Below are 27,418 nucleotides of genomic sequence, written 5' to 3' on the forward strand. Positions count from 1 at the left end.
CAATCTGTTCCTCCACATCTCTGCTACTATTGGGGGGCCTATAGAAAACTCCTAACAAGGTGACTGCTCCTTTCCTATTTCTGACTTCAACCCATACTACCTCAATAGGGTGATACTCCTCGAACTGCCTTTCTGCAGCTGTTATACTATCTCTAATTAATGCCACCCCCCCACCTCTTTTACCACCCTCCCTAATCTTATTGAAACATCTGTAACCAGGGACCTCCAACAACCATTTCTGCCCCTCTTCTATCCAAGTTTCCGTGATGGCCACCACATCGTAGTCCCAAGTACCGATCCATGCCTTAAGTTCACCCACCTTATTCCTGATGCTTCTTGCGTTGAAGTATACACACTTCAACCCATCTCCGTGCCTGCAAGTACTCTCCTTTGTCAATGTTCCCTTCCCCACTGCCTCATTACACGCTTTGGCGTCCTGAATAACGGCTACCTTAGTTGCTGGACTACAAATCCGGTTCCCATTCCCCTGCCAAATTAGTTTAAACCCTCCCGAAGAGTACTAGAAAACCTCCCTCCCAGGATATTGGTGCCCCTCTGGTTCAGATGCAACCCGTCCTGCTTGTACAGGTCCCACCTTCCCCAGAATGCGCTCCAATTATCCAAATACCTAAAGCCCTCCCTCCTACACCATTCCTGCAGCCACGTGTTCAACTGCACTCTCTCCCTATTCCTAGCCTCGCTATCACGTGGCACCGGCAACAAACCAGAGATGACAACTCGGTCTGTCCTGGCTTTTAACTTCCAGCCTAACTCCCTAAACTTGTTTATTACCTCCACACCCCTTTTCCTACCCATGTCGTTGGTACCAATGTGCACCACGACTTCTGGCTGCTCCCCCTCCCCCTTAAGGATCCTTAAGGATTTTTCAGTGGCTAAAGCCAAAACTCCCTTTCCACAAAATAAAATTCATGCATCAGGTAATCACTGATAAAACCATATCTCCTAGAAACTTGAATGCACATGCACTTAATGAATGCCTTTAGTGCACTGACTTGCGTCAGTAATCATTGCAGTTCTTTTCACACAGCAAGATCCCACAAACAGCAGCAAGATGACGACCTGTTAATCAATTTTAGGTGATATTGGCTGAGGGAGCAACATTGGTCGAGGGAGCAACATTGATCAGGACACTAAACCAACTAATTTCAAAGTGCTATGGAATCTTCAATATCCATCTGAACACTCACAGACAGGGCCTCAGTATAACATTTCACTCCTTTAATAATATACTGGATTATTCAGTCTAGATTACATGCTAGCATCCAAGAGTTGCTTGCTTCTACAAAGCGCTATGGAGTATTTGAAGAGTTTTCTATAGAAAATGGTATTCAAAACCTTTAACAGTGTATTACAGGAGGATGGAAACTGGGAAACTAACAAAGAAAATAAACTGATTTCCTTTTTGCAATTTTGAAGTTCAACGAGATTCAATACTTGCGGCTGGATTCTACTCTGTTGCTTTCCCTGTTCTTAATCAGATCTTTTAAAAAAGAGTTATGAAGTTTTCATATTTTCTGAAAGTGAGGACTAGTTTTCCCACCAGTTAATATCCCTTAGGTCACTGCACTTCATTCGATACAAAATCTTACCTTACTGCTTCCTGACCCCTTGTCGGAAAATACAAAGTGACAGGAAAACAATCGCATGTCACTCTGAAAAATGCTTCCCTATTGCAGAGGCAGACACTTCCAGAAGACAGCTATGTAAATAGAGATTTGAGAGAATTGGTTGAGTGGACATGGGAGTGGACACGAGTTAGATCTAGTAAAAGATGGGGCACATCTGTTGTTTGGAAATTACAACTGCACAGCAAAGATTTCTCCAAAGTGAATAACAGTTCAGATTGAATTCTACTTGAATGCACATGAGAGGTTGATTACTGAGCTAACTAGTCATTGTGACCCACTGAGTTCCACAAATCAGTTTGCGGCATTGGCAGGCCTGCTCAAATTACAAGATATATATTACTTTGATATTCTTGACAAAAAACTACTTAGAACCTAGTTAATAAAAACTCACCAGGATAGCTACCAATTACTTTGACCAAATTTTTATGTTCCAAGATTACACTGTTACCAATTTAAACAAAATATATTTTCCCCAAGAAGGACCACGCTTTTATTTTATGCATACAGCTTAATAAAAAAAAACATGATTTGTTTTTTATGTGCCCACATGCAGTTCCTATAAAATATTTTAAGTGCAGATTGCTATTAATGAACTAAGAATGCACATGAGTACATGGAGAATGTAAAAATGAGATGCATCATGATTTAAAAGCACAAGGAAGCAAAATGTCAACATGTGACTTCAAAAAGTACAAGTGTTTTACAATAATTTAGCTGCCTCCAAACTTCACAAGCTTTACCTAAAAAGTGAAGTAGTAGTTATTTGAAAATGCTGCTTCACAGCACATGAGGTTTCCAACAATCTCCATAAGATGAAAAAGTAAAAGAGGTGAAGAGGCCAACAAACAGATGTTGTCCACTGCTGTTAACCATTTAAAAGACCAAGAAAGAGGCTGCCCTCGATGGCATGATGAGTCGGGGCACCACTTGATATAGTACTCAGCTAGAGAAATCAGGAAGGTCTGAGTTTTCAATGTTTGATTTGAACAATTAGCCAGTGAGTGTCAGCCTGGCTATAAGTGGGATTTAGCTGTACCCTCAACCTTTCCACACCCACAGTTGAATAGCCTGCCAACATCACAGAGTATGCACATATGAGATGTTACAAGCATTCAAGAGAGTAAGGGTAAGGTCTCTTAAGTTCATCCCAAAAGGTGGGCAAAGAATTATTCAATTATGGGGAAAAACATGACAATTAAAATAAATGTCCTCCTTCTCATTAGCTAGTACAGTGATGCCAATGGAAATGAACAGCTATTTGCATTCCAGTATACCGTCCAATTCAGCAAGTTAATCCAAATGCCAGTAACCCTGGGAAAGCATACTGACAAAACAATGTGCTGTATCAGAAGGCTGGAAGGAAGAGATCCAAAATAGCACAACATTTTGTTTTTAAAGAAAACATGCTTAATTTATATTTTTGATCCCATTTTGAAGCACTGAACAAAAATAATACTTCACTGGCTTTTGTTCGATTTGATGTTGCTGTATATTAATAATCCTTGCCTCAACTTATCTATTAACTCCATCAATTCTTTTTTTACCTTTAGACTTGACTATTCCAACACTCTCCTGACTAACATCCTAGATTCTACCCACCATAAAGTTGCACTTATCCCAACTCGCGCAAGTCTCATTCACTCATCACTGATATATATTGGCTCCCAGAACCGCAACGTCTCAATATTAAAATTCTCACCTGGTTTTCAAATCCCTTCATGACCTCACTCCTTCCTATCGCTGAAACGTCCTCCAGCCCTCCACCTTTCAGGATCTGTGCTTTTCCCATTTAGGCCTTTTGTACATCCTGTGCTTCATCACCTGTCTGGGCCCTAAACTCTGGTATTTCCCTCCCTAAATCTCTCTGACCTTCTCAAAGTCAACCTTTTGGCCATGATTCAGATTACCCGTCCCAATATTTTCTACTTAGTCAATTTTGTTTCATAGCACTCCTGTGAAGTACCCTAGGAGGTTTTCCTACATTAATAATGTAAAATGTGGATTCCTGTTGTTGTACAACTGGCTTACAAGAAGTGTTAACCCAGAGAAAAGAAGTGCTGACGCATTTCCCCTGTCCTTATTCATCTGTCCATCAGCACCCTGGAACCAAACTGGGAAAACTTGGGCAGCAATGTATTCTCAACCTGCTAGCTCTGGATTATGAAGTAATCTTGTGCATTATCCAAACAAAACCTGCAACTTTAAAAGAACACAATAATGGGCCAAATCTTCCGGTCTCTGGAAAGTCAGAAATCAGACATATGACTAAAGATGTGCATCAGGACCCTGTAAGGGAGACCTATTTGGGAATTACCTGGGAAGTTTAAACTTACTATGGGCAATTCCCCTGCTCCTTGGGACCCTCAACGAATGTCTCTAACAGTTGGAGACTTTGAACAGTTCCGCAGTACTTACCCAGGAAGTGTTAGATCAAAACCTAGCGTAGCACCAATATTACTTCATAACTGACCCCTCAAGTCACCCCATCCCCGACTGTGTCCACCCCAGTCCAACGCCGGCATCACCACATCATTATAAATACAGGAGCCCCAAGAAGAATCTATTGGAAGCACAAGAAACCTGGGTTTCCCTTCCTTCTTCTGACAACCTAAATAAAACCAGCTGTATGCTCAGAGGGGTAGAATCATGTTCAGCTTGCAGGCACTCAAGTGGAGACCATTTCTCCTAATCTCAGCTTAAATTTAACATTAAATACTTTAAGTGAGCTATTCTATTATCCCTTGGATATGATCCCCAGCAAACTAACAAACTATTAGGTAAGCATTAAAAACTGAATTTTCTTTACATGCGTTTGAGACTGGCAATTCAATATGCACTCACTTGAACACTTGTGAACAGTACACTCATCCTGCCGTTTTACACTACTTGCCATGACTTTCTTTACAGCGATCACAGACAACGGAACAGAGTGCCCTCAGCAAAGCAATGTCTAAAAATCACATTCTATTCCCAAAGTAAAATGTTTCCCCCACAAAATATTCTGTAAACACGGATTTCAAATGGAAGCTTTTAAAAGACTGAATTCCTAAGCCGTACTAAATGCCAATTAAAAATACTGTACACTTGGGACTGTCCAGAGTACATCTGCTCAAGAGGCACTCAGAAAACAAGTGGTTCTTCTTCAGATTTCATTTCCAAAGCAGCCCGGTCTCGCACTCTCACAATAAACATAATTTAACCCCCTGGTTGCTGACTGACCAGCGCTCATTTCAAACAAACCAAACCAACAGCCCCGAAATCTGGATTATATATCCTCAAATAAGAATGGAGTCAAAAAGCCATTGTCCCCTCCCCGAATGGAATAATACAGCAGTGAGAGGAATCTTTTCTCCAATTGTTCACCTGCAAATTAATTGCCATCATTTTGTTCTCACAGTTGCCACCAGCCCACTAATATCTCAATGAAATGGCTACTATAAAGTAGGGCTAAGGCAGGGAAAATCAGAAGACTACTGGTGTGTATAGTCATACAAAGGCAACCAGAGTAAGGAAAGACATCTCAACACTGACCCTGTTCAATATTCATTGAGTGGATGTTTCCAATGGCTTTGGACGAACAATTTTCTGCAACCCATCAAATACACATCAGTTAAGCAACCGGTATCCTTGGACTTCCAGTCAAGTTCAGGAGACTAATGCTCATATGCCACCCCTATGTTTATATACTGAATTAAACAAAAACACACTGCACATGTTTCATATGCATATGTTCCATCCATTGGCACTGAGAGTTTCAGTATTGAGAATGCAGGGATGCAGAATACATTGACACTATAGCATGTTAAGACCATAAGATATAGGAGCGGAAGTAAGGCCATTCAGCCCATTGAGTCCACTCCACCATTCGATAATGGCTGATTTCAACTCCATTTACCCGCTCTCTCTCCATAGCCCTCAATTCCTCGAGAAATCAAGAATTTATCATCCTCTGTCTTAAAGACACTCAACGTCCCGGCCTCCACCGCCCTCTGTGGCAAAGAATTCCACAGACCCACCACTCTCTGGCTGAAGAAAATTCTCCTCATCTCTGTTCTAAAGTGACTCCCTTTTATTCTAAGGCTGTGCCCCCGGGTCCTAGTCTCCCCTGCTAATGGAAACAACTTCCCTACGTCCACCCTATCTAAGCCATTCATTATCTTGTAAGTTTCTATTTGATCTCCCCTCAACCTCCTAAACTCCAATGAATATAATCCCAGGATCCTCAGACGTTCATCGTATGTTAGGCCTACCATTCCTGGGATCATCCGTGTGAATCTCCGCTGGACCCGCTCCAGTGCCAGTATGTCCTTCCTGAGGTGTGGGGCCCAAAATTGCTCACAGTATTCTAAATGGGGCCTAACTAATGGTTTATAAAGCTTCAGAAGTACATCCCTGCTTTTATATTCCAAGCCTCTTGAGATAAAAGACAACATTGCATTTGCTTTCTTAATTACAGACTCAACCTGCAAATTTACCTTTAGAGAATCCTGGACTAGGACTCCCAAGTCCCTTTGCGCTTCAGCATTATGAATTTTGTCACCGTTTAGAAAATAGACCATGCCTCTATTCTTTTTTCCAAAGTGCAAGACCTCGCACATGCCCATGTTGAATTTCATCAACCATTTCTTGGACCACTCTCCTCAACTGTCTAAATCTTTCTGCAGCCACCCCACCTCCTCCATACTACCTGCCCCTCCACCTATCTTTGTATCATCGGCAAACTTAGCCAGAATGCCCCCAGTCCCGTCATCTAGATCGTTAATATATAAAGAGAACAGCTGTGGCCCCAACACTGAACCCTGCGGGACACCACTCGTCACCGGTTGCCATTCCGAAAAAGAACCTTTTATCCCAACTCTCTGCCTTCTGCCTGACAGCCAATCGTCAATCCATGTTAGTACCTTGCCTCGAATACCATGGGCCCTTATTTTACTCAGCAGTCTCCCGTGAGGCACCTTATCAAAGGCCTTTTGGAAGTCAAGATAGATAACATCCATTGGCTCTCCTTAGTCTAACCTATTTGTTATCTCTTCAAAGAACTCTAACAGGTTTGTCAGGCACGACCTCCCCTTACTAAATCCATGCTGACTTGTCCTAATCCGACCCTGCACTTCCAAGAATTTAGAAATCTCATCCTTAACAATGGATTCTAGAATCTTGCCAACAACCGAGGTTAGGCTAATTGGCCTATAATTTTCCATCTTTTTTCTTGTTTTCTTCTTGAACAGGGGGGTTACAACAGCGATTTTCCAATCCTCTGGGACTTTCCCTGACTGCAGTGACTTTTGAAAGATCATAACTAACGCCTCCACTATTTCTTCAGCTATCTCCTTTAGAACTCTAGGCTGTAGCCCATCTGGGCCCGGAGATTTATCAATTTTTAGACCTCTTAGTTTCTCTAGCACTTTCTCCTTTGTGATGGCTACCATATTCAACTCTGCCCCCTGACTCTCCTGAATTGTTGGGATATTACTCATGTCTTCTACTGTGAAGACTGACGCAAAGTACCTATTTAGTTGCTCAGCTATTTCCTTGTCTCCCATCACTAGATTCACCTGAGGAAGGAGCAGCGCTCCGAAAGCTAGTGACATCGAAACAAACCTGTTGGACTTTAACCTGGTGTTGTAAGACTTCGTACTGTGCTCAGCCCAGTCCAACGCCGGCATCTCCACATCATAGATTACCAGCGTCATTTTGGAGCGGCCCAATGTCTACTTTTGCCTCCCGTTTGTTTTTAATGTATTTAAAGAAACTTTTACTATCATTCCTAATGTTACTGGCTAGCCTACCTTCATAATTGATCCTCTCTTTCCTTATTTCTCTCTTTGTTAACCTCTGTTTGTTTTTGTAGCCTTCCCAATCTTCTGACTTCCCACTACTCTTTGCCACATTATAGGCTTTCTCTTTTGCTTTGATGCATTCCCTAACTTCCTTTGTCAGCCATGGCTGTCTAATCCCCCTTCTGATAACCTTTCTTTTCTTTGGGATGAACCTCTGTACTGTGTCCTCAATTACTCCCAGAAACTCCTGCCATTGCTGTTCTACTGTCTTTCCCACTAGGCTCTGCTCCCAGTCGATTTTCGTCAGTTCCTCCCTCATGCCACTGTAGTTACCTTTATTTAACTGTAACACCTTTACATCTGATTCTACCTTCTTTCTTTCAAATTGGAGATTGAATTCTACCATATTATGATCACTGCCTCCTAAGCGTTCCCTTACTTTAAGATCTTCAATCAAGTCTGGCTCATTACTGTCCCCTCGTGGGCTCCATCACAAGCTGTTCCAAAAAGCCCTCCTGTAAACATTCAATGCCCTTTCCTTGGGTCAACTGGCAGCATTATTTACCCAGTCTACCTGCATATTGAAGTCCCCCATGATCACTGTGACCGTGCCTTTCTGACATGCACTTTCTATTTCGTGGTGCATTTTGTGCCCCTGGTCCTGATCACTGTTAGGAGGTCTGTACATAACTCCCATTATGGTTTTTTTGCCTTTGTGGTTCAACTCTACCCACAGACTCAACATCATCTGACCCTATGTCGTTTAGTGCTATTGATTTAATTTTATTCCTAATTAACAAGGCAACCCCACCCCCTCTGCCCACCTCTGTCTTTTTGATAGGTTGTGAATCCCTGGATGTTTAAATGCCAGTCCTGAACCCCCTGCAACCATGTCTCTGTGATGCCTACCACATCATACCTGCCAGTCACAATCTGGGCCACAAGCTCATTTACCTTGTTCCGTACACTGCGCGCATTTAAATATAGCACCTTGAATTCTCTATTGACCGTCCCTTTTTGTTTTCTTAGTGTGATGGACCTTGGTTTACTGAGCCTTTCCATACACTGTGTCATATTTTGTGGGATGGGGACTATCGTAACCTCTCCTGAGTTCTGTCTTTTCGTGCTTTTTTGTATTCCTAAGCAGCTACGCTTCCCACTGATTACTTCACCTCTTGGTTCCCTGACTTTCCCTTCCCCCCAATCTCTAGTTTAAAGTCCTATTGACCACCCTATTTACTCTTTTCGCCAGAACACTGGTCCCAGCTCCGTTCAGGTGGAGACCATCCCAACGGTATAGGTCCCCCCTGTCCCAAAACCGATGACAGTGTCCCATGAAAAGGAACCCCTCTTTCCCACACCACTCTTTCAGTTATAGTGCTGGTTTGGATCTTTTAATGCAAGGAGAGAGATTGTTAAAGCAGCTGATGCAGGGGCAGACCTGCCTAGAAATCTGGCACTGCTATACCATGCGTCAGTGTGCTAACATCATTAACATATTTTAATATAAGCTGGGTAGGAAGTCAAAGTAAAATTTCAAGAATAAACTAGGATTCTTTTTTCAAAAAATTAAGCAGTTACTTCATAGAATCAAAGAATCCCTATGGTGCAGAAGGAGGCCATTCGGCCCATTGAATCTGCACTGACCCTCCGAAGGAGCACCCCACCAGTTTGTTTTTTTTTATATAAAAAGATCAATACACACTAGCATAATCAATCTACTTCAGATAATATATTTTGAGAACTATTCAAGAACAAACCTGCATTGGCCTGAAGATAGTTTACACTGAATGAGAAGGTACTGGTTAATGTTCAGTAATTTTGAATATGGGAAGTTTCTGAACCATCCTGGAAGGGTATAAATGTGATAGAGCAAGAACCATACTGGCCTAGTCCTGTGCATGCTCCAACTACCAGTTGGAGAGAGTTTGAGCTAATCAACTGCCCTATAAACAAGTCTTGATAACAAAGAACTTTCAATAGAATTAAAACAAAAAATATACGAATAAATTTCCAAAACATTATACAAATATTCAAAATAATAGGACACAAAACAAGTTACTTGGTTATTTTGGAATTACTAAACTAAAAACAAAGCCTAATCATTTTCACGGGAGGGGTTAATTTATCCCACTGCTGCTTTCTATTCAAGTCAATGTCATTGTCTTTTAGACACAAGGGAAACAAACTGCCATATGTCACAGACGGGAAAACCGCAGGCAACTCCGAAATCTATCCAGAAGCCAGCAGGTGCTCACCCTTCCCCCTGACTATCCAGCAAACAGCAGGCTAGAGCCAGCTAACAAAAAAAAACACTACAAACAAATCCACTATTAATGACAATAAAGCCTCTTCCAAGTAACCCTTCAGTACATTAGGATTATACACGCCAGATTTAAAAATTCAGAAAATAGTTTATAAATGAGAAATCATGTCATTACCTTATTGTTATATCCATGCATTAAAATGTATCTAAACTTATTTTAAAAAACTTCAAGCATTGTAACAGTTTTGATTAATGTTAACAGAAGAGACTGGTTAGGTTGTGATGATACACAATGAAATCCATATTTGGATTTTTTTTTTTAAAACAAGATTGCTTTGCAGCAAAACTCTCATCCTGCCAGCTGCCACCATATTATTCATGCTTAAAATACAATTTTAAGTAAATCTATTTCTCAGCCCATGACGTACAGCAATGCTGAAAAAGCACGAAATGCAAAATGGAAACTGAAAGTGGCACAACAGAGAAATCAAAACCATATTTAGAAGAAAAAAACTCAAGCAAGGACTCATTACACTGACTGTGTTACTATGCTGTATAAATGCAAGTTTTTGTTGTTGCTGCTGTTGACGACAAAAAAGATGGGGAAGGAAGCAAAAAAAAAATTTAGTCAGAATTCCATCTCACCCTAGTGGAATCAGGATGGTCTCTTACACCAGGTTTGAATGCTTACAAACATTTTCCAGATTTCTATCCCATCCAAATGGCCTGGGTTTTTATTTTCTCGATTTTAGTCTGTCAGGCGATTATGGATTTTGAGTGTTCCTTCTAAGCATGCAGCAATTGTGAAGATACTACGTAGACAGCACACAAGCTATCCACTTTAAGATACCATGTAAGTGCAGTCACACAAATGATTTAGGCATAGAGCATGCTGAAACAAACAAATCATGCACAAGGAAAATTTAAAGTGGTCATTAGCAGAGGGCGTCTATATATTTTTTTTAATTTTTCCAATTAAGGGGCAATTAAGAGTGGCCAATCTACCTACCCTGCACATCTTTGGGTTGTGGGGGTGAGACAAAGGCAGACACGGGGAGAATGTTCAAACTCCACACGGACAGTGACCTGGGGCTGGGATCGACCCAGGGTCCTCGGCGCCGTGAGGCAGCAGTGCTAACCACTGCGCCATCGTGCTTCCCCAGAGTGTATATATCGTAATGTACAATGCATCAGTTGCATTGGAAAGCTTGGATACACGAGCGTCTTTTCCTGCCCAATGGCATATGTTCATAAAATTGCTCCTGTGAGTCAATAAAAACATTTTTGTACGCTCACAGAGAGTAAAGGTTTTCAACTAGAGGTCTCATCTTTAGACATGATAAATGTGATAACATTTGGAAACAACACATCCCCACGAGTCACACGATCACATCACACATCACATGATCAAACCTTCAGGTATATGTTTAACTACAGCTGACAACCAGGTGGATGTAAATGTATGGTCCGTGACATTATTTGAAAATCAGGGAAGGTGTGTTGTTAGGAGTTTGATCTTTCCATTTCCCTTTGTTCCCATTTCTTTGATTTATTTTATTATTTTTAATCCTTAGGCTCATAATTGGAATGTATCTTTAAGCAGCGGACATAAGCTGAGGCAGCCTGCTAGTCAGGACTGTGTGTTCCAGGATTTGTTTTTGGAGGAGAGAATACAGACTCATCGATGTCAAGAGAATCTTAAGAAACAGCTATGGAGGAAGTTGTTTTCATTGACTGGCTGGCAACTTGTGGGTTGGCTAGGGACAGTGTTCTGTCTGACAACAGTCAGTGACTGGTTCTGGAGGGATGCTTCTGAGAAAGTTGGTCAGAAGTGATTAGACCCCGGGGACTCGCTCCCTCACCGCTTAAGTAAGGGACTGCTTCATTGTTATAAAACCAGTAAGTGCGTGGCACATCTTTACTATATAGTTGAAATGATCATGAATCGACAAAGAAAGTAGACAGCCTTGCCTGAGAAAATCCTATCAAGCTTACTAGGAAGAAGGATTGAAGCGGAAGCTTAAACTCCTGAAAGATTTTAACCGAAAGCCATCAGAGATATTTTATCCTTTTTACTTTATAATCATTTTTCTACCCTCTCCACCACCCTTTCCTCCTGTTATCTGTATGTCCATGAATATAATATATGGGACAAGTTGGAAAGTTGGAGAGGTTAGGAAAGGGGTATTAAGTAGTCATTTACATTTTTTGTCAATTTAATTATTATATTATTGTTAAATAATAAAAGATTGTGTGTGTTAAATGTACAAACCTGGTGACTACAGTTTATTGGGATCAGCCAAGATCCTCACGTATTTTAAAAATTACATCTAATTGCACTTGTGTTGCGATTCCGGCTCAAACGAGGCTGGAATTGGTCTTGTGACAGTGTTCAGGTCAATATTTCACCCTTGTCCAACATCACTAAAAAAAAATCTGGTCATAAATCTCACTGGTTTGTGAAACTTTGCCATGTGCAAATTGGTTTACAGGTTTCCCTATGTTATAACAGGGACTACAATTAAAGTATACTTAGTTCTGATCATGAAAGTAAATACATCGGTCTTAACACAGCAGAAGTTAAGCTTCCTTTATTTGCATGTAGCTGCCATTCACCCACCACATATTAGGTAAGCAATTTCCATTGATGAATATGACAATCAGAAAACAGCAGGGACACAGTGGAGTTTCTATCTGCACTCCTCTAGATTTGAAGATTTGGACTGGAAAATGGAAAGCATAAAACTCAGTGTCCAGATTTACGTATTATTACGATCCCAGGCCAGACCCCCATCAGTGGCTAGGATACTGAACTGGAACCCCAATAGTTTATTTTATTTTGTCTGGACTGTAAGACTGCGGAACAAATTATATGCTCCAGGAGTAAATGCATAGAAAAAAAATAAGGATTTGGTATTTTAAAACAAATCATTATTATGAATACAATATTTAACTCTAACTTCATCTGAAAAGAAACGCTTACAAGAAAATAAAAATACAGCTCTCAATCCAGTTTAAAATCAGCATGGCATAGAGTAATTCTTCCTTTGCAGAACAAATTTGTGTTCTGCTCTGTTTTAACCCCTGCAGACTGGCTGGGAGTATTCAAAAGGCTGTTCCAACAGGCTTGTTTCACCTTCTTCCTTGTCCTGAGACAAGATTGCACTGCTTTTACATATTACTCTATTTATAGCTATCCTACTGGGAGAGAAAACTGCCTTCACTTGTGGTCAAAACAAGGGTTGCCAGATCAAACGTCAACTGCTCTCCAAAGCTTTCCAACAAACTCTCTGAATCTCTAACTCCACCCAGCGTTGATGTAATCTCCCTAAGGTGAAAAACAAATTAATTCTCCAGGGACTTCCCCAGTCAAACCACAGTGCATTAGCCCAGACTGAAAAATACATTCCTCTGGCCAATTTCACCTTCTGGCTCCTAAAAGCTCCCAGGCTCTGCAAAACAGGATTTAAAAAAAAAAACATGCCCACTGCATCAAACACACTATAATCCCAATCTTTTAACCCTTAAATTGCCCAATACTTATAATCCAATATTCCTAAAATCTTCCAGCCGTCAAAATACTAAGTATCAGAGCATTATCTATTTGCGGTAATACACTCCTGGAAACAAGAGTGTGCGACATACATTACTCTAGTTTATGTTCGCAGGCCTGTGACAGCAGCTCATTAACCTGGAGGGGCTAAAGCAGGCCGGTGCAGCTAGATAAGTGAAGCATGCTGATGGCCAACCTGCCAGGTTTCTCCCTGTGCGAAGTAATTGATTCTCTCAGTGTTTCTCTTTCTTTCACTGATAGACAGTCTCTTGCCAATACCAATTTAGCTAATAACCATTTTAAGAGGCACTTTTAAGAAGTGGAAAGAAGGAACTTATATTGTCCACGCTCATCGATCATCCCAAAAATGCTTTGCAATGATCTACTATTAAGGTTTATCGATGCACTGTCAGAGACTTCATTAGTGAACAACAAAGGATTTATTTACAAGGAGCACGATAACACAGTGGTTAACACTGTTGCTTCACAGCGCCAGGGACCCGGGTTTGATTCCCGGCTTGGGTCACTGTATGTGCAGAGTCTGCACGTCCTCCCCGTGCCTGAGAGAGTTTCCTCTGGGTGCTCCGGTTTCCTCCCACAGTCCAAAGGTGTGTGGGTTAGGTGGATTGGTCACGTTAAATTGCCCAATAGTGTCCAAACATTAGGTGGGGTTGCTGGGTTACCGGAATAGGATGGAGGTGTGGGCTTAGGTAGGGTGCTCTTTCAGGGGCTGGTGTAGACTCGATGGGCCGAACGGCCTCCTTCAGCGCTGTAAAGTCTATGATTCTAGGAAAAGTCAGCAATTTTAACATGAAAGGAGAGAGAAATTGGAATAAATTAAAGCTGACCTACTTTTCTGGCCTACTGGAGTTTGGGTTGGAGTTAACCAGTGTGAAATTTACTTTCTCATCTTCCTTACCAACAGAGTTAACTCTCGTACATAATGCCAATACCGTGGAGCTGGAGTAAATTTGAAGTTCACACATTGAGCAGATTGGTGCTGTACCCATTGGCTTTCAGAAAAATGAGAGATGATTTTTTAAAAAAAACATATTCTGAGTGGGCTTGACAAGTAGATGCGGAGAGAATGTTTGTCCTCATGGAGGTGTTTAGAACTTGTTTAAAAATAAGGGTCTGGATTCTCCATTTCAGCCGGCACCAAGGAGAATTTGTGGGTGTTTTACGATGCCAAAATCGGTGCCGAACCCTCAACGATTCCGGGACCGGTGAGTGGCTAGCAGTGGCACCAGGTGAAACTCCCAGCTCTCGCACTGAAAATAGCTGGAGAATGACCAGGTGCCTGGCCGTGCATGCGCATGGCGACAACCTGCAGCGGTCGCACAGTACACGGTCGCACAGTACAACATGGCACCGGCCATGTGCGGACCTGGCCCGCCATTCATAATCCCACAGGATACCCCCTGGCCAACCCCCACCCGTTTCTCCCCCCCCCAAAAAAAAACCTTCCGGAAGCCCCCTCCCAGCCAGTGGCACGGATTCCGTTAGTGTGGCAACCAGAATTGTACACAATATTCCAAATGAGGCATAAATAAAGTCCTGTACAGCTGCAACATGATGTGCCAATTTTTAATATTCAATGCCCCGACCGATGAAGGCCAGCATGCCGTATGCCTTCTTGGCCACCTTATCCACATCCACATTTGGAAAGCCGAAACATAGTCACACAGAATATCTTTTAACCAATGTCACAGATTCGTCCACCATTATGCCTGGGCATGTCCGGTTCACTGGCAGAGCAAATCCACCAGAGATGGCAACGTGGTATATTGTCTGGAAGTCCTAAACATTGACGCCAAGTATCATAGCATCAGGACAAACATGCACATGGAAATCCCCTGCTAATCACCATCATCTGTCCTCGCTCAGCTGATCGGTACTGGCCCATGTTGAAAAAAACTTGAAGCAAGCACCGAGGACAGCAAGGACACATAACAGTTGGAAAGTCTTCAGTGCCCATCACCAACAGTGGATTGATGGCCTAAGTCAATAGTGGTTCTAAGTCCTGAAAAACATACCTGACCATCTAGGCCTGTGGTAGCTGGTGAGAACCAGAACCAGAAGGGAAAAAACCCACTTAACTTTGTCCTCCCCAATCTCGGTTTATTTCTTTCATGGGATGTGACCATCACTTGCAATGCTCATCCCGAACGCCCTTGAGGAAGTGGTGGTGAGCTGAAGTCCATCTGATATAGGTTCCTGTAAGGAACTTCTCGGATTTTAACCCAGTGACAAATGAAGGAACAGCAAAACTTCCCAAGCCAGGGTGGTACGTGGCTTGGTGAATTTGAAGGTTGTTTTTTAAAATTTAGTGTACCCAATTAATTTTTTCCAATTAAGGGGCAATTTAGCGTGGCCAATTCACCTAACATGCACATTTTTGGGTTGTGGGGGCGAAACCCACACAAACACGGGGAGAATGTACAAACTCCACATGGACAGTGACCCAGAGCCGGGATCGAACCTGGGACCTCGGCGCCGTGTGGCAGCAGGGCTAACCCACTGCGCCACAGTGCTGCCCAATGCCTGGCACTTATGTGTTGCAAATGTTACTTGCCACTTGTCAGCCCAAACCTAGATATTGTCCAGATCTTGCTGCATTTGGGCATGGGCTGCTTCAGTATCTGAGTCATGAATGTTGCTGAACATTACACCATCATCAGCGAACAAGTGATATCTTGGAAACAAGATGATTGACCTCCAACAAGAACTAACTTCCTTTATGCTAGGTATGACGCCAACCAGTGAAGAGTTTTCTCCCCGATTCCCACTGACTTGAGTTTTGCTAGGACTCCTCAAACCATACGGTCAAATGCTGCTTTGACATCAAGGGCAATCACTCTAACTTCACCTCTGGAGTTCAGCTCTTTTGTCCACTGTTATATTATCGTTCCTTCATGGCTGCTGGATTAAAATCTTGGAACTCCCTATTTAACAGCACTGTAGGTACACCGACATCCAGGCGGCCTGCAGTGTTGCAAGGTGGCTCAGCACATGCTCAAGGGTGATTAGGGATAAATAAGCAACCAATGCTGTCTTTGCTCGCAATACCCATATCCCAAGAATCTTTTTCAAAAAATGACAGGATCAGGCCTGTCCACAATATTCCCACAGTTCAATCGCCCTGTCAACGCTCATTGCCAGGATGCATTAAAAAAAAGAATGGTTCATTGTTGAGAGGAGGTAAAGAAAAGTAGTTGGCACCCATGAAATTATTTGTCAGCTTTCAGCAGAGGATGGTAAATGACTGGAAGAAAATATAGATGATTGAGTATTCACACAGGAGATACACCAACCTAAAACATATTAAACTGCATGGCTTTTAAAACGTTAAATACATTGCCTCAATTTCCATTTGGGCATAAACCAAACTATTAAGTCAAAGTATACCTTACTGTGGAAGAAACTGTAACTAATTCTGCAAAATAGATGTATACTATACTGTTTCACCACTATAATACACAAAATAAAGCATCGGTACAGTATTACTCAACATAATCAAATGCCAGGTACTAGAAGAACAACATGCAAACACACAGACCCAATTAAATAAAACAGCCCCTCCCCAAAATGTTCCAGTTCCATGAATCACAAAACCGGATTCTTGGGAAAGGTATGGTTTCTTGCTGTAACCACATGCTAATATAATGTAAATATTTTTAAATGAATGTTATGTTTTTATACAATACTGTGACCTGGGTATACTACAGAACGCACATCAACTTCAAAAATGACCTCTATTTCATCAACATGGGGCTTAAAATAATTTTTATATTAAATCAATTAAACTTCCATATAAAAGATGACATGATACTTCTTAGACTTTCACCACTGAATCACCAAAACACATCCAGCCCATTTTTAAAAATTAATGTTCCCTTTGTTTGGGTACAGTTCAATAGACTCCATTCCACAAAGTGAACTGTGCAAAACTGTCATTCATATATAGGCTGTGACAGTGAGCATTGCCAAACTATTCAAAGAGGCTATCCCCTTGCTGAGCTTACCCTGTCCTCATCCAATGCCCCCAGCAGGAGTGACTGGATAGCAATTAGGAGTGACAGCCCTGATTTTCTTCCTTCCCTTACCCCAAAGATACTGAGGTCAATTGTACTGCTCAGGCTGAGACAGGACAGGCTAACCACAAAAGGGTCATTTTGGCTTTGTGTAGCTCAGCTTCCCACTGGACAAACACATAAAGCCACTGGACAATTTATGTAAAATCATTTGACAGTGATTTGCACAGGGCACAAGTAGTTTAAACACAAACCTGAGCAGGCATCCTGTCCTACTTACCACAGGCAATGCCAAGCCTTGAGCGAAGTGTAAATCTTTCTATGAAGCCTCAGCTTTATGTCATATAAAGACAGACAATGCAGTTTGCAACAACAGAAACATAACACACTTAAATACCTGTAATTAGTTGGGAGACATGCAAAATTTTGTAGAAAACACAATAACCTAGGCAATCCTGTTATTTTGTACCCAAGAACACATAGTCCAGTGCCATGCTACTCTGTATACAAAACCATTTCGTTTCGCCGTCTGCCCGACTCATCAGGCTGCACAGGAAGTTTAACTACCTCCTTTGTTACAATGCAGACAGTTTAACCCTTTCAGAGCCATCTTTGCTTTATGAAACTTTTGTTGAATATTTTTAATATCATTTTTGATAAATGCAATAAGCAAAATAATTATCTCCTTCCACACCCATGCATTATTACTTACAATAATGGCCAACAGTGCCTAAATATTAAAGTGGGACAAAAATTAAACCATCAGTGCAGGAATGTCCAACTGCAGCTTTAATGTTTTGTTGGCCTAACTTAAAGATTCTTTATTTGCTATTTTTCTGTGTTTGTGTTTGGGAGGGTGTTGAGGGGCAGGAGAGGGCAGTTTCATCATATAATTCTAGTAGTTAAAATAAGGAAAACAAGTAAAGAAAAACCCAGGAATAGATTCGACGAGAGTCAATGATGGAGTGGTGAGATATGGTACGGGAAGGTGCTGGGCCACAAGCATTTTTTCTTGAAAAGAAATGTATTTTGACTATCAGTCTGGACTTTGCATAATTGAAGAGGAAAATGGACCAATGCAAACTATTTCAGAAAAATAAATCTCCGATACTCAACAGATTTCAAAGAAAATTTAGTGACAGGTGGACTGGCTATATGGAAAATTGGAATGTTCCCCATGGTCTGTGAATGGTTCCATGTCATATTTATGATTGAACCAGAACTCCCCTGCATAGTAGGGGCACTTTTGACATATTAAAGTGTATAAATGCATTTCTTTCTTTTTTTAAAATATTTTATTGAACATTTTTGGTCAACCATCACAGTACATTGTGTATCCTTTACACAATAATATAACAGTATAAATAACAATGACCTGTTTTATAAACAAAGAATAAATAATATATAACAAAAACGAAAACTAAAACTAAATGGCAACTGCCTTGTCTCAGATAAACACTCTCCAAAAATATGATTTAACAGTCCAATATACAATTATTTATAGCAACGACCTATACCTATTATACATATATATTAACAACCCTGAGAGTCCTTCTGGTTATCCTCCCCCCCTCCCCCCCCCCCCCCCCCCCGGGCTGCTGCTGCTGCCTTCTTCTTTTCCATTCCCTCTATCTTTCTGTGAGGTATTCGACGAACGGTTGCCACCGCCTGGTGAACCCTTGAGCCGATCCCGAGGACGAACTTAATCCGTTCCAGCTTTATAAACCCTGCCATGTCATTTATCCAGGTCTCCACCCCCGGGGGCTTGGCTTCCTTCCACATCAACAGCATCCTGCGCCGGGCTACTAGGGACGCAAAGGCCAAAACATCGGCCTCTCTCGCCTCCTGCGCTCCCGGCTCTTGTGCAACCCCAAATATAGCCAACCCCCAGTTTGGTTCGACCTGGACCCCCACTACTTTCGAAAGCACCTTTGTCACCCCCACCCAGAACCCCTGTAGTGCCGGACATGACCAAAACATGTGGGTGTGATTCGCTGGGCTTCTCGAGCATCTCGCACACCTATCCTCTACCCCAAAAAATTTACTGAGCCGTGCTCCAGTCATATGCGCCCTGTGTAACACCTTAAATTGAATCAGGCTTAGCCTGGCACACGAGGACGATGAGTTTACCCTACTCAGGGCATCCGCCCACAGCCCCTCCTCAACCTCCTCCCCCAGCTCTTCTTCCCATTTCCCTTTCAGCTCATCTACCATAATCTCCCCCTTGTCCCTCATTTCCCTATATATATCTGACACCTTACCGTCCCCCACCCATGTCTTTGAGATCACTCTGTCCTGCACCTCATGCGTCGGGAGCTGCGGGAATTCCCTCACCTGTTGCCTCGCAAAAGCCCTCAGTTGCATATACCGGAATGCATTCCCTTGGGGCAACCCATATTTCTCGGTCAGCGCTCCCAGACTTGCGAACTTCCCATCCACAAACAGATCTTTCAGTTGCGTTACTCCTGCTCTTTGCCATATTCCAAATCCCCCATCCATTCTCCCCGGGGCAAACCTATGGTTATTTCTTATCGGGGACCCCACCAAGGCTCCCGTCTTTCCCCTATGCCGTGTCCACTGTCCCCAAATTTTCAAAGTCGCCACCACCACCGGGCTTGTGGTGTATTTCTTCGGTGAGAACGGCAATGGGGCCGTCACCATAGCTTGTAGGCTAGTCCCCCTACAGGACGCCCTCTCCAATCTCTTCCACGCCGCTCCCTCCTCTTCTCCCATCCACTTACTCACCATTGAGATATTGGCGGCCCAGTAGTAATCACTTAGGCTCGGTAATGCCAGCCCCCCCCATCCCTACTACGCTGTAAGAATCCCTTCCTCACTCTCGGGGTCTTCCCGGCCCACACAAAACTCATGATACTCTTTTCGATCCTTTTGAAAAAAGCCTTCGTGATCACCACCGGGAGGCACTGAAACACAAAGAGGAATCTCGGGAGGACTACCATTTTAACCGCCTGCACCCTCCCTGCCAGTGACAGGGATACCATGTCCCATCTCTTGAAGTCCTCCTCCATTTGTTCCACCAATCGCGTTAAATTTAACCTATGCAATGTACCCCAATTCTTGGCTATCTGGATCCCCAAGTAACGAAAGTCCCCTGTTACCTTCCTCAGCGGAAAGTCCTCTATTTCTCTGCTCTGCTCCCCTGGATGCACCACAAACAACTCACTTTTCCCCATGTTCAGTTTATATCCTGAGAATTCTCCAAACTCCCGAAGTGTCCGCATTATCTCTGGCATCCCCTCCGCCGGGTCCGCTACATATAACAACAAATCATCCGCATACAGTGATACCCGGTGTTCTTCTCCTCCTCTAAGTACTCCCCCTCCACTTCTTGGAACCCCTCAATGCTATTGCCAGGGGCTCAATCGCCAGTGCAAACAATAATGGGGACAGAGGGCATCCCTGCCTTGTCCCTCTATGGAGCCGAAAGTATGCAGATCCCCGTCCATTCGTGACCACACTCGCCACTGGGGCCCTATACAACAGCTGCACCCATCCAACATACTCATCTCCAAAACCAAATCTCCTCAGCACCTCCCACAGATAATCCCACTCCACTCTATCAAATGCTTTCTCAGCATCCATCGCCACCACTATCTCCGCTTCCCCCTCCGGTGGGGGCATCATCATTACCCCTAGCAGCCTCCGTATATTCGTATTCAGCTGTCTCCCCTTCACAAACCCAGTTTGGTCCTCATGGACCACCCTCGGGACACAATCCTCTATCCTCATTGCCATTACCTTGGCCAGAATCTTAGCGTCTACATTTAGGGGGGAAATAGGTCTATAGGACCCGCATTGCAGCGGGTCCTTTTCCTTCTTTAGAAGCGATATCGTTGCCTCAGACATAGTCGGGGACAGCTGTCCCCTTTCCTTTGCCTCATTAAAGGTCCTCATCAGTAGCGGGGCGAGCAAGTCCACATATTTCCTGTAAAATTCAACTGGGAATCCATCCGATCCCGGAGCCTTCCCCGCCTGCATGCTCCTAATTCCTTTCACTACTTCCTCCATTTCAATATGTGCTCCCAGTCCCACCCTTTCCTGCTCCTCCACCTTGGGAAATTCCAGCCGGTCCAGAAAGCCCATCATTCTCTCCCTCCCATCCGGGGGTTGAGCTTCGTATAATTTTTTATAAAATGCTTGAACACTCCATTCACTCTCTCCGCTCCCCGCTCCATCTCTCCTTCCTCATCCCTCACTCCCCCTATTTCCCTCGCTGCTCCCCTTTTCCTCAATTGGTGGGCCAGCAACCTGCTCGCCTTCTCCCCATATTCGTACTGTACACCCTGTGCCTTCCTCCACTGTGCCTCTGCAGTACCCGTTGTCAGCAAGTCAAATTCTACGTGTAGCCTTTGCCTTTCCCTGTACAGTCCCTCCTCCGGTGCCTCCGCATATTGCCTGTCCACCCTCAAAAGTTCTTGCAGCAACCGCTCCCGTTCCCTACTCTCCTGCTTTCCTTTATGTGCCCTTATTGATATCAGCTCCCCTCTAACCACTGCCTTCAGCGCCTCCCAGACCACTCCCACCTGGACCTCCCCATTATCATTGAGTTCCAAGTACTTTTCAATGCACCCCCTCACCCTTAGACACACACCCTCATCTGCCATTAGTCCCATGTCCATTCTCCAGGGTGGGCGCCCTTCTGTTTCCTCCCCTATCTCCAAGTCCACCCAATGTGGAGCGTGATCCGAAATGGCTATAGCCGTATACTCCGTTCCCCTCACCTTCGGGATCAACGCCCTTCCCAAAACAAAAAAGTCTATTCGCGAATAGACTTTGTGGACATAGGAGAAAAACGAAAACTCCTTACTCCTAGGTCTGCTAAATCTCCACGGGTCTACTCCTCCCATCTGCTCCATAAAATCTTTAAGCACCTTGGCTGCTGCCGGCCTCCTTCCAGTCCTGGACCTCGACCTGTCCAGCCCTGGTTCCAACACCGTATTGAAATCTCCCCCATTACCAACTTTCCCACCTCTAGGTCCGGGATGCGTCCTAGCATACGCCTCATAAAATTGGCATCATCCCAGTTCGGGGCATATACGTTTACCAAAACCACCGTCTCCCCCTGTAGTTTGCCACTCACCATCACGTATCTGCCCCCGCTATCCGCCACTATAGTCTTTGCCTCAAACATTACCCGCTTCCCCACTAATATAGCCACCCCCCTGTTTTTCGCATCTAGCCCCGAATGGAACACCTGCCCCACCCAACCTTTGCGTAGTCTCACCTGGTCTATCAGTTTCAAGTGCGTTTCCTGTAACATAACCAGGTCTGCCTTAAGTTTCTTAAGGTGTGCGAGTACCCGTGCCCTCTTTATCAGCCCGTTTAGCCCTCTCACGTTCCACGTGATCAGCCGGGTTGGGGGGCTTTTTACCCCCCCCCTTGTCGATTAGCCATCCCCTTTTTCCAGCTCCTCACCCGGTTCCCACGCAGCTGTGTCCCCCCCAGGCGGTGCTCCCCCGCCCATCCCACCCCATGCCAGCTCCCCCCTCTCCCCAGCAGCAGCAGCCCAATAATTCCCCCCTCCAACCCCCCCCGCTAGATCCCCCACTAGCGTAGTTACACCACCCATGTTGCTCCCAGAAGTCAGCAAACTCTGGCCGACCTCGGCTTCCCCCCGTGACCTCGGCTCGCACCGTGCGACGCCCCCTCCTTCCTGCTTCCCTATTCCCGCCATGATTATCATAGCGCGGGAACCGAGCCCGCGCTTCCCTCTTGGCCCCGCCCCCAATGGCCAACGCCCCATCTCCTCCACCTCCTTTCCTCCCCCTACCACCTCCTGTGGAAGAGAGAAAAGTTACCACATCGCAGGATTAATAACATAAAACTCCTCTTTCCCCCCTTTTTACCCCCTTCTTCGCCCCCCATACTCACCCCACCACTTTGTTTCAAACATCCTTTTTTTTTAAATAACCCGCTCATTCCAATTTTTCTTCCACGATAAAAGTCCACGCCTCATCCGCCGTCTCAAAGTAGTGGTGCCTCCCTTGATATGTGGCCCACAGTCTTGCCGGTTGCAGCATTCCGAATTTTATCTTCTTTTTGTGAAGCACCGCCTTGGCCCGATTAAAGCTCGCTTCCTTCTCGCCACCTCCGCACTCCAGTCTTGGTATATGCGGATCACCGCGTTCTCCCACTTACTGCTCCGAGTTTTCTTTGCCCATCTAAGGACCATCTCTTTGTCCTTAAAACGGAGGAATCTCACCACTATGGCTCTAGGAATTTCTCCTGCTCTCGGTCCTCACGCCATCACTCGGTATGCTCCCTCCACCTCCAGCGGACCCGCCGGGGCCTCCGCTCCCATTAACGAGTGCAGCATCGTGCTCACATATGCCCCGACGTACGCTCCCTCCGCACCTTCAGGAAGACCAAGAATCCTTAGGTTGTTCCTCCTCGCGTTGTTCTCCAGCACCTCCAGCCTTTCCACACATCTTTTATGGTGTGCCTCGTGCATCTCCGTCTTCACCACCAGGCCCTGTATGTCATCCTCATTCTCGGCAGCCTTTGCCTTCACGAAGCTCCCGCTCCTGGGTCTTTTGCTCCTCCTTTAGCCCTTCGATCGCCTGTAATATCGGGGCCAACAGCCCCTTCTTCATTTCCTTTTTGAGTTCTTCCACGCAGCGTTTCAAAAACTCGTGTTGTTCAGGGCCCCATATTAAACTGCCACCTTCCGACGCCATCTTGGTTTTTGCTTGCCTTCCTTGCCGCTGCTCTAAAGGATCCACCGCAATCCGGCCACCTTCCTCTCCTTTTTTTATCCGTATCCAGCGGGGATTCCCTTCTGGTTCACCGCACAGTGCTTTTAGCCGTTAAAATTGCCGTTGGGGCTCTTATTAAGAGCCCAAAAGTCCGTTCCACCGGGAGCTGCCGAAACGTGCGACTCAGCTGGTCATCGCCGCACCCGGAAGTCCTATAAATGCATTTCTAATTAATTAATGTTCACTTCAGGCTGATACAAATTCTGTGTAGCATAAATCAGATATTACTTACTTGAACAGAGTAAAGCAAAGCGGAGGAGACAGTATCTCACTTTGCTCCACTCCAGTGTCATGTTTGATTATGAACCAAATTCTGGCTGCAGCACTAGTGCCAAGGCAAACTACTTTGAGGTAACTCTGCAATCCAATCTGGATACCACCCCTCAAGAAAGATAGAATGACCTTGGAGGGGGCATAGCGCATAGATAGGGGGAAAAAAAAAATGCTGGAAATATTCAGGTCAGGCTTCCCACTGTTACAATATTCTTTGGCAGTTGTAGTGTGAATGTGCTAAATTCTCAATTGGAATAACCAACACCGTTCTTTGATTAACAAGTTGCACAAAATGAACCATTTTCACCATGTCAGAATTACACGGTGCCACTTACAGAAACTATGAACAAAATGAAAGCGTGCAATGTATACCTACTGAAATGGTAACCATTTATTGTTGAAGACACTATGACTTCCTCTTCCTGACGTTTATCAAACAGTGAATTAAATCGACAAGTGATTAAAACTCGCTAAACAATCTTCTAGTTTCAATTTCATAGCTTACCTACAATAAAAGCTCAAGAGATCCGAGAAGGTGTTCAAATGGAGGTTTATTTAAAACCAAAAGAAAAGGCTGCAACGTGGCATACAGCATATAGGTCCCAACCGGAACTACTGATCATGCCTGCCCCAATCAGGGACGGCTTTTGATGGTTAAACTACGAGCCCCAGCTGATAGGCCTCCACCATCAGTGGGGGAGCTCGTATATTCCACGAGCCCCACGGGGGAATCAATCAGGTCATCGCTTGGGACTGGTCAGCGTTACAACAATCCCCCCCCCACCCTGAAGGTCCGTCCTTCTGTTGCTGGATGCAGAGGAGGTCTCCTTCGTCGCTTTGCCCGCTGTTGTGCTTCCAACATCAGCGGGGGTGGGTCGAGGGGTTGTATAACTCGTCGGGAGTGTCATATTCACGTTAACTGTCAGAGGAATCCTGTCAGATGTCTGACTCAGACCATACTGTCCGAAAGTATTGAGGATTTCCTTTACATACCTGATGCAGAATCTTCCATTTCATGCAAAGTTGGGGCCTGGTCCTTGGAGAGTTGTGCTCCCTAGCTCATGGATGGTTAAGGGGGGTGGGGTAAGGGACTGATCTGTCTGGCGGAGCTACCTCTGGTGAGGGAGTTCCCTGCCTTAGAGATGGTCCGCATGCTGGCGTACAGTCCATTCGCTGGTTTTGAATGTATAGGAGACTGGTCCTGTCTTCTTCTCCGCTATGGTCCCTGATATCCACCAGGCCCCATCTCCAAAATTCCAGACATATAGTGCCTTCTAGCTTGAACCCTCTGTTCTGCTTCCAGTGGACATGATATCTAGAGGTCTTGTTTCTTCTCCACCTTTCCACTAAGGCTGGGAAATGTCAAGCTTAAAACGAGTTTGAAGCCGTCAGCCCATCAGTAGCTCTGCCGGCACTACCCCGGTCCATAATATACAGCGTGGTCCGATAATTAAAATTAAAAATGTGCCAGTTTCATTCAGCTGGCCCAAAGTTTTGCACTGCCCGCCCAGCCAGACCATTCAAAGGAGGGTGGCCCAGCCAGACCATTCAAAGGAGGGTGATATTTCTTCGCAGGCCCTTCTTGGTCTCATCGATTATCTGGGGTTATGAACATCACAGAATTGCTATGGTGCAGGAGGCAGCCATTTGGCCCACCATGTCTGCAATGGCTCTCCAAACAAGCGCCATGACTTAGTGCCATTCCTCTGCTTTTTCCCATAGCTCTGCACATTACTTGAATAGAAACAATTATCTACTGCCCTCGTTGAATGCTTTAATTGAACATGTTCCACACTAATAAGCTGTATTCTTTAAGCAGGCCATCAGGACACCTATTCTACACATTGGAGATGGAATTGGTTCAATAGTTTAAACTCAGCGACAATAAACTTTGATTGTTCATTTATTAAGTGATAACAGCAATTTGCATTTATTTTCTCGTGTCAAATTCCCACAGCTACTTCTTGTCCATGTCAAATTCCCATGGCTACTTTTTGTCCATTCGAACATTTAAATTTCTCTAATACTTCAAAAAATCAGACTGTCACAGTCTGGGTCAAGCAGGTTACTCCTCATGAATCTGAGTTAGAATTCTTACAGTGCTGAAGGAGGCCATTCAACTCATCAAGTCTGCACCGACCCTCTGAAAGAGCACCCTACCTAGGCACATGCTGTAACCCTAACCTTTTGGATACAAAGATAGAATTTTGCTTGGCCAATCCATCTAACCTGCACATCTTTGTACTGTGGGGGGAAACCAGAGCACCTGGAGAAAACTCACACAGACACCGGGAGAATATGCAAACTCCACAGACAGTGACCCATGACCAGAATCGAACCCTGGTGCGGAGAGGCAGCAGCGCTAATCACTGTGCCACCGTGCCCACCCTGCTTGCTTTCCACATCCTATTTTTCCTTCTCAAGCAATACTGAATTCTCTTTTAAACAAACATACGGAATCTGCTTCACAACCTTTGATGACAGAGAATTCACATTGTATGACCTCTGTACAAAGTTTCTTTTCTAACCTTCCTATTGGAATTATCCTAAATTTGTTCCATCTTGCTAACAGTGAAAACAATGGCCACTATTTACCCCATCATAACCCAACCCTTCAAAGTCTTGCTCAACTCCAATTAAAAACAATCTAAATTCTGAAGTATACCTTTAGCATTGTAATGTCTGTGATGTCTTAAATCTATAGTACACCTTTTCCATTGCTTATATATCTTAGATTTCAGGCACTATTTACCGGCCTCGTGCGCCTGACTTGATGACGCGATGAAGCCAGTGAATCTCGTGAGAGACGTCATGCAAGATTCACCCAAACCTTGCGAGACATCACAATCTGGATTTCGTCCTCACTTGGGCAAGATCCAGATATACATATTTAAATAAACTGCACAGCTCATTTAAATATGTCTGCACTGATTCTTCCGGCACCTGGGAACTAATGGCCTCCCCAGCGAGGCCTGGACCGAGTGCCCTTTAGTACTGGTCCACACAAACGTGGACCAGGCCTAACGGCACCTGGAGGGTTTCCCAGGCCATTGGAGATCGCTGGGTGGCCACTGACAGGGCAGGGGG

At 44.2% G+C, this 27,418-nt stretch overlaps 1 protein-coding gene across 9 annotated transcripts in view; it reads right to left on the reverse strand.

Annotated features, from left to right (window-relative positions):
* prdm2a (PR domain containing 2, with ZNF domain a) overlaps positions 1 to 27,418 on the reverse strand; it is a 277,892-nt gene that overhangs the window by 181,203 nt on the left and 69,271 nt on the right. The window contains exon 1 of one of the 9 annotated variants that reach the window (XM_072478397.1): positions 17,680 to 17,804. The exons of the other annotated variants lie outside the window; for them this stretch is intronic. The gene's annotated coding sequence lies outside the window, so the exon portion shown is untranslated. Of the gene's footprint in view, positions 1 to 17,679; positions 17,805 to 27,418 lie in introns of those variants that run through there. 9 annotated transcript variants of the gene reach the window in all.

This window comes from Scyliorhinus torazame, chromosome 16, assembly GCF_047496885.1.
Source record: "Scyliorhinus torazame isolate Kashiwa2021f chromosome 16, sScyTor2.1, whole genome shotgun sequence".
In the NCBI taxonomy this organism is placed as follows: Eukaryota; Metazoa; Chordata; class Chondrichthyes; order Carcharhiniformes; family Scyliorhinidae; genus Scyliorhinus; species Scyliorhinus torazame.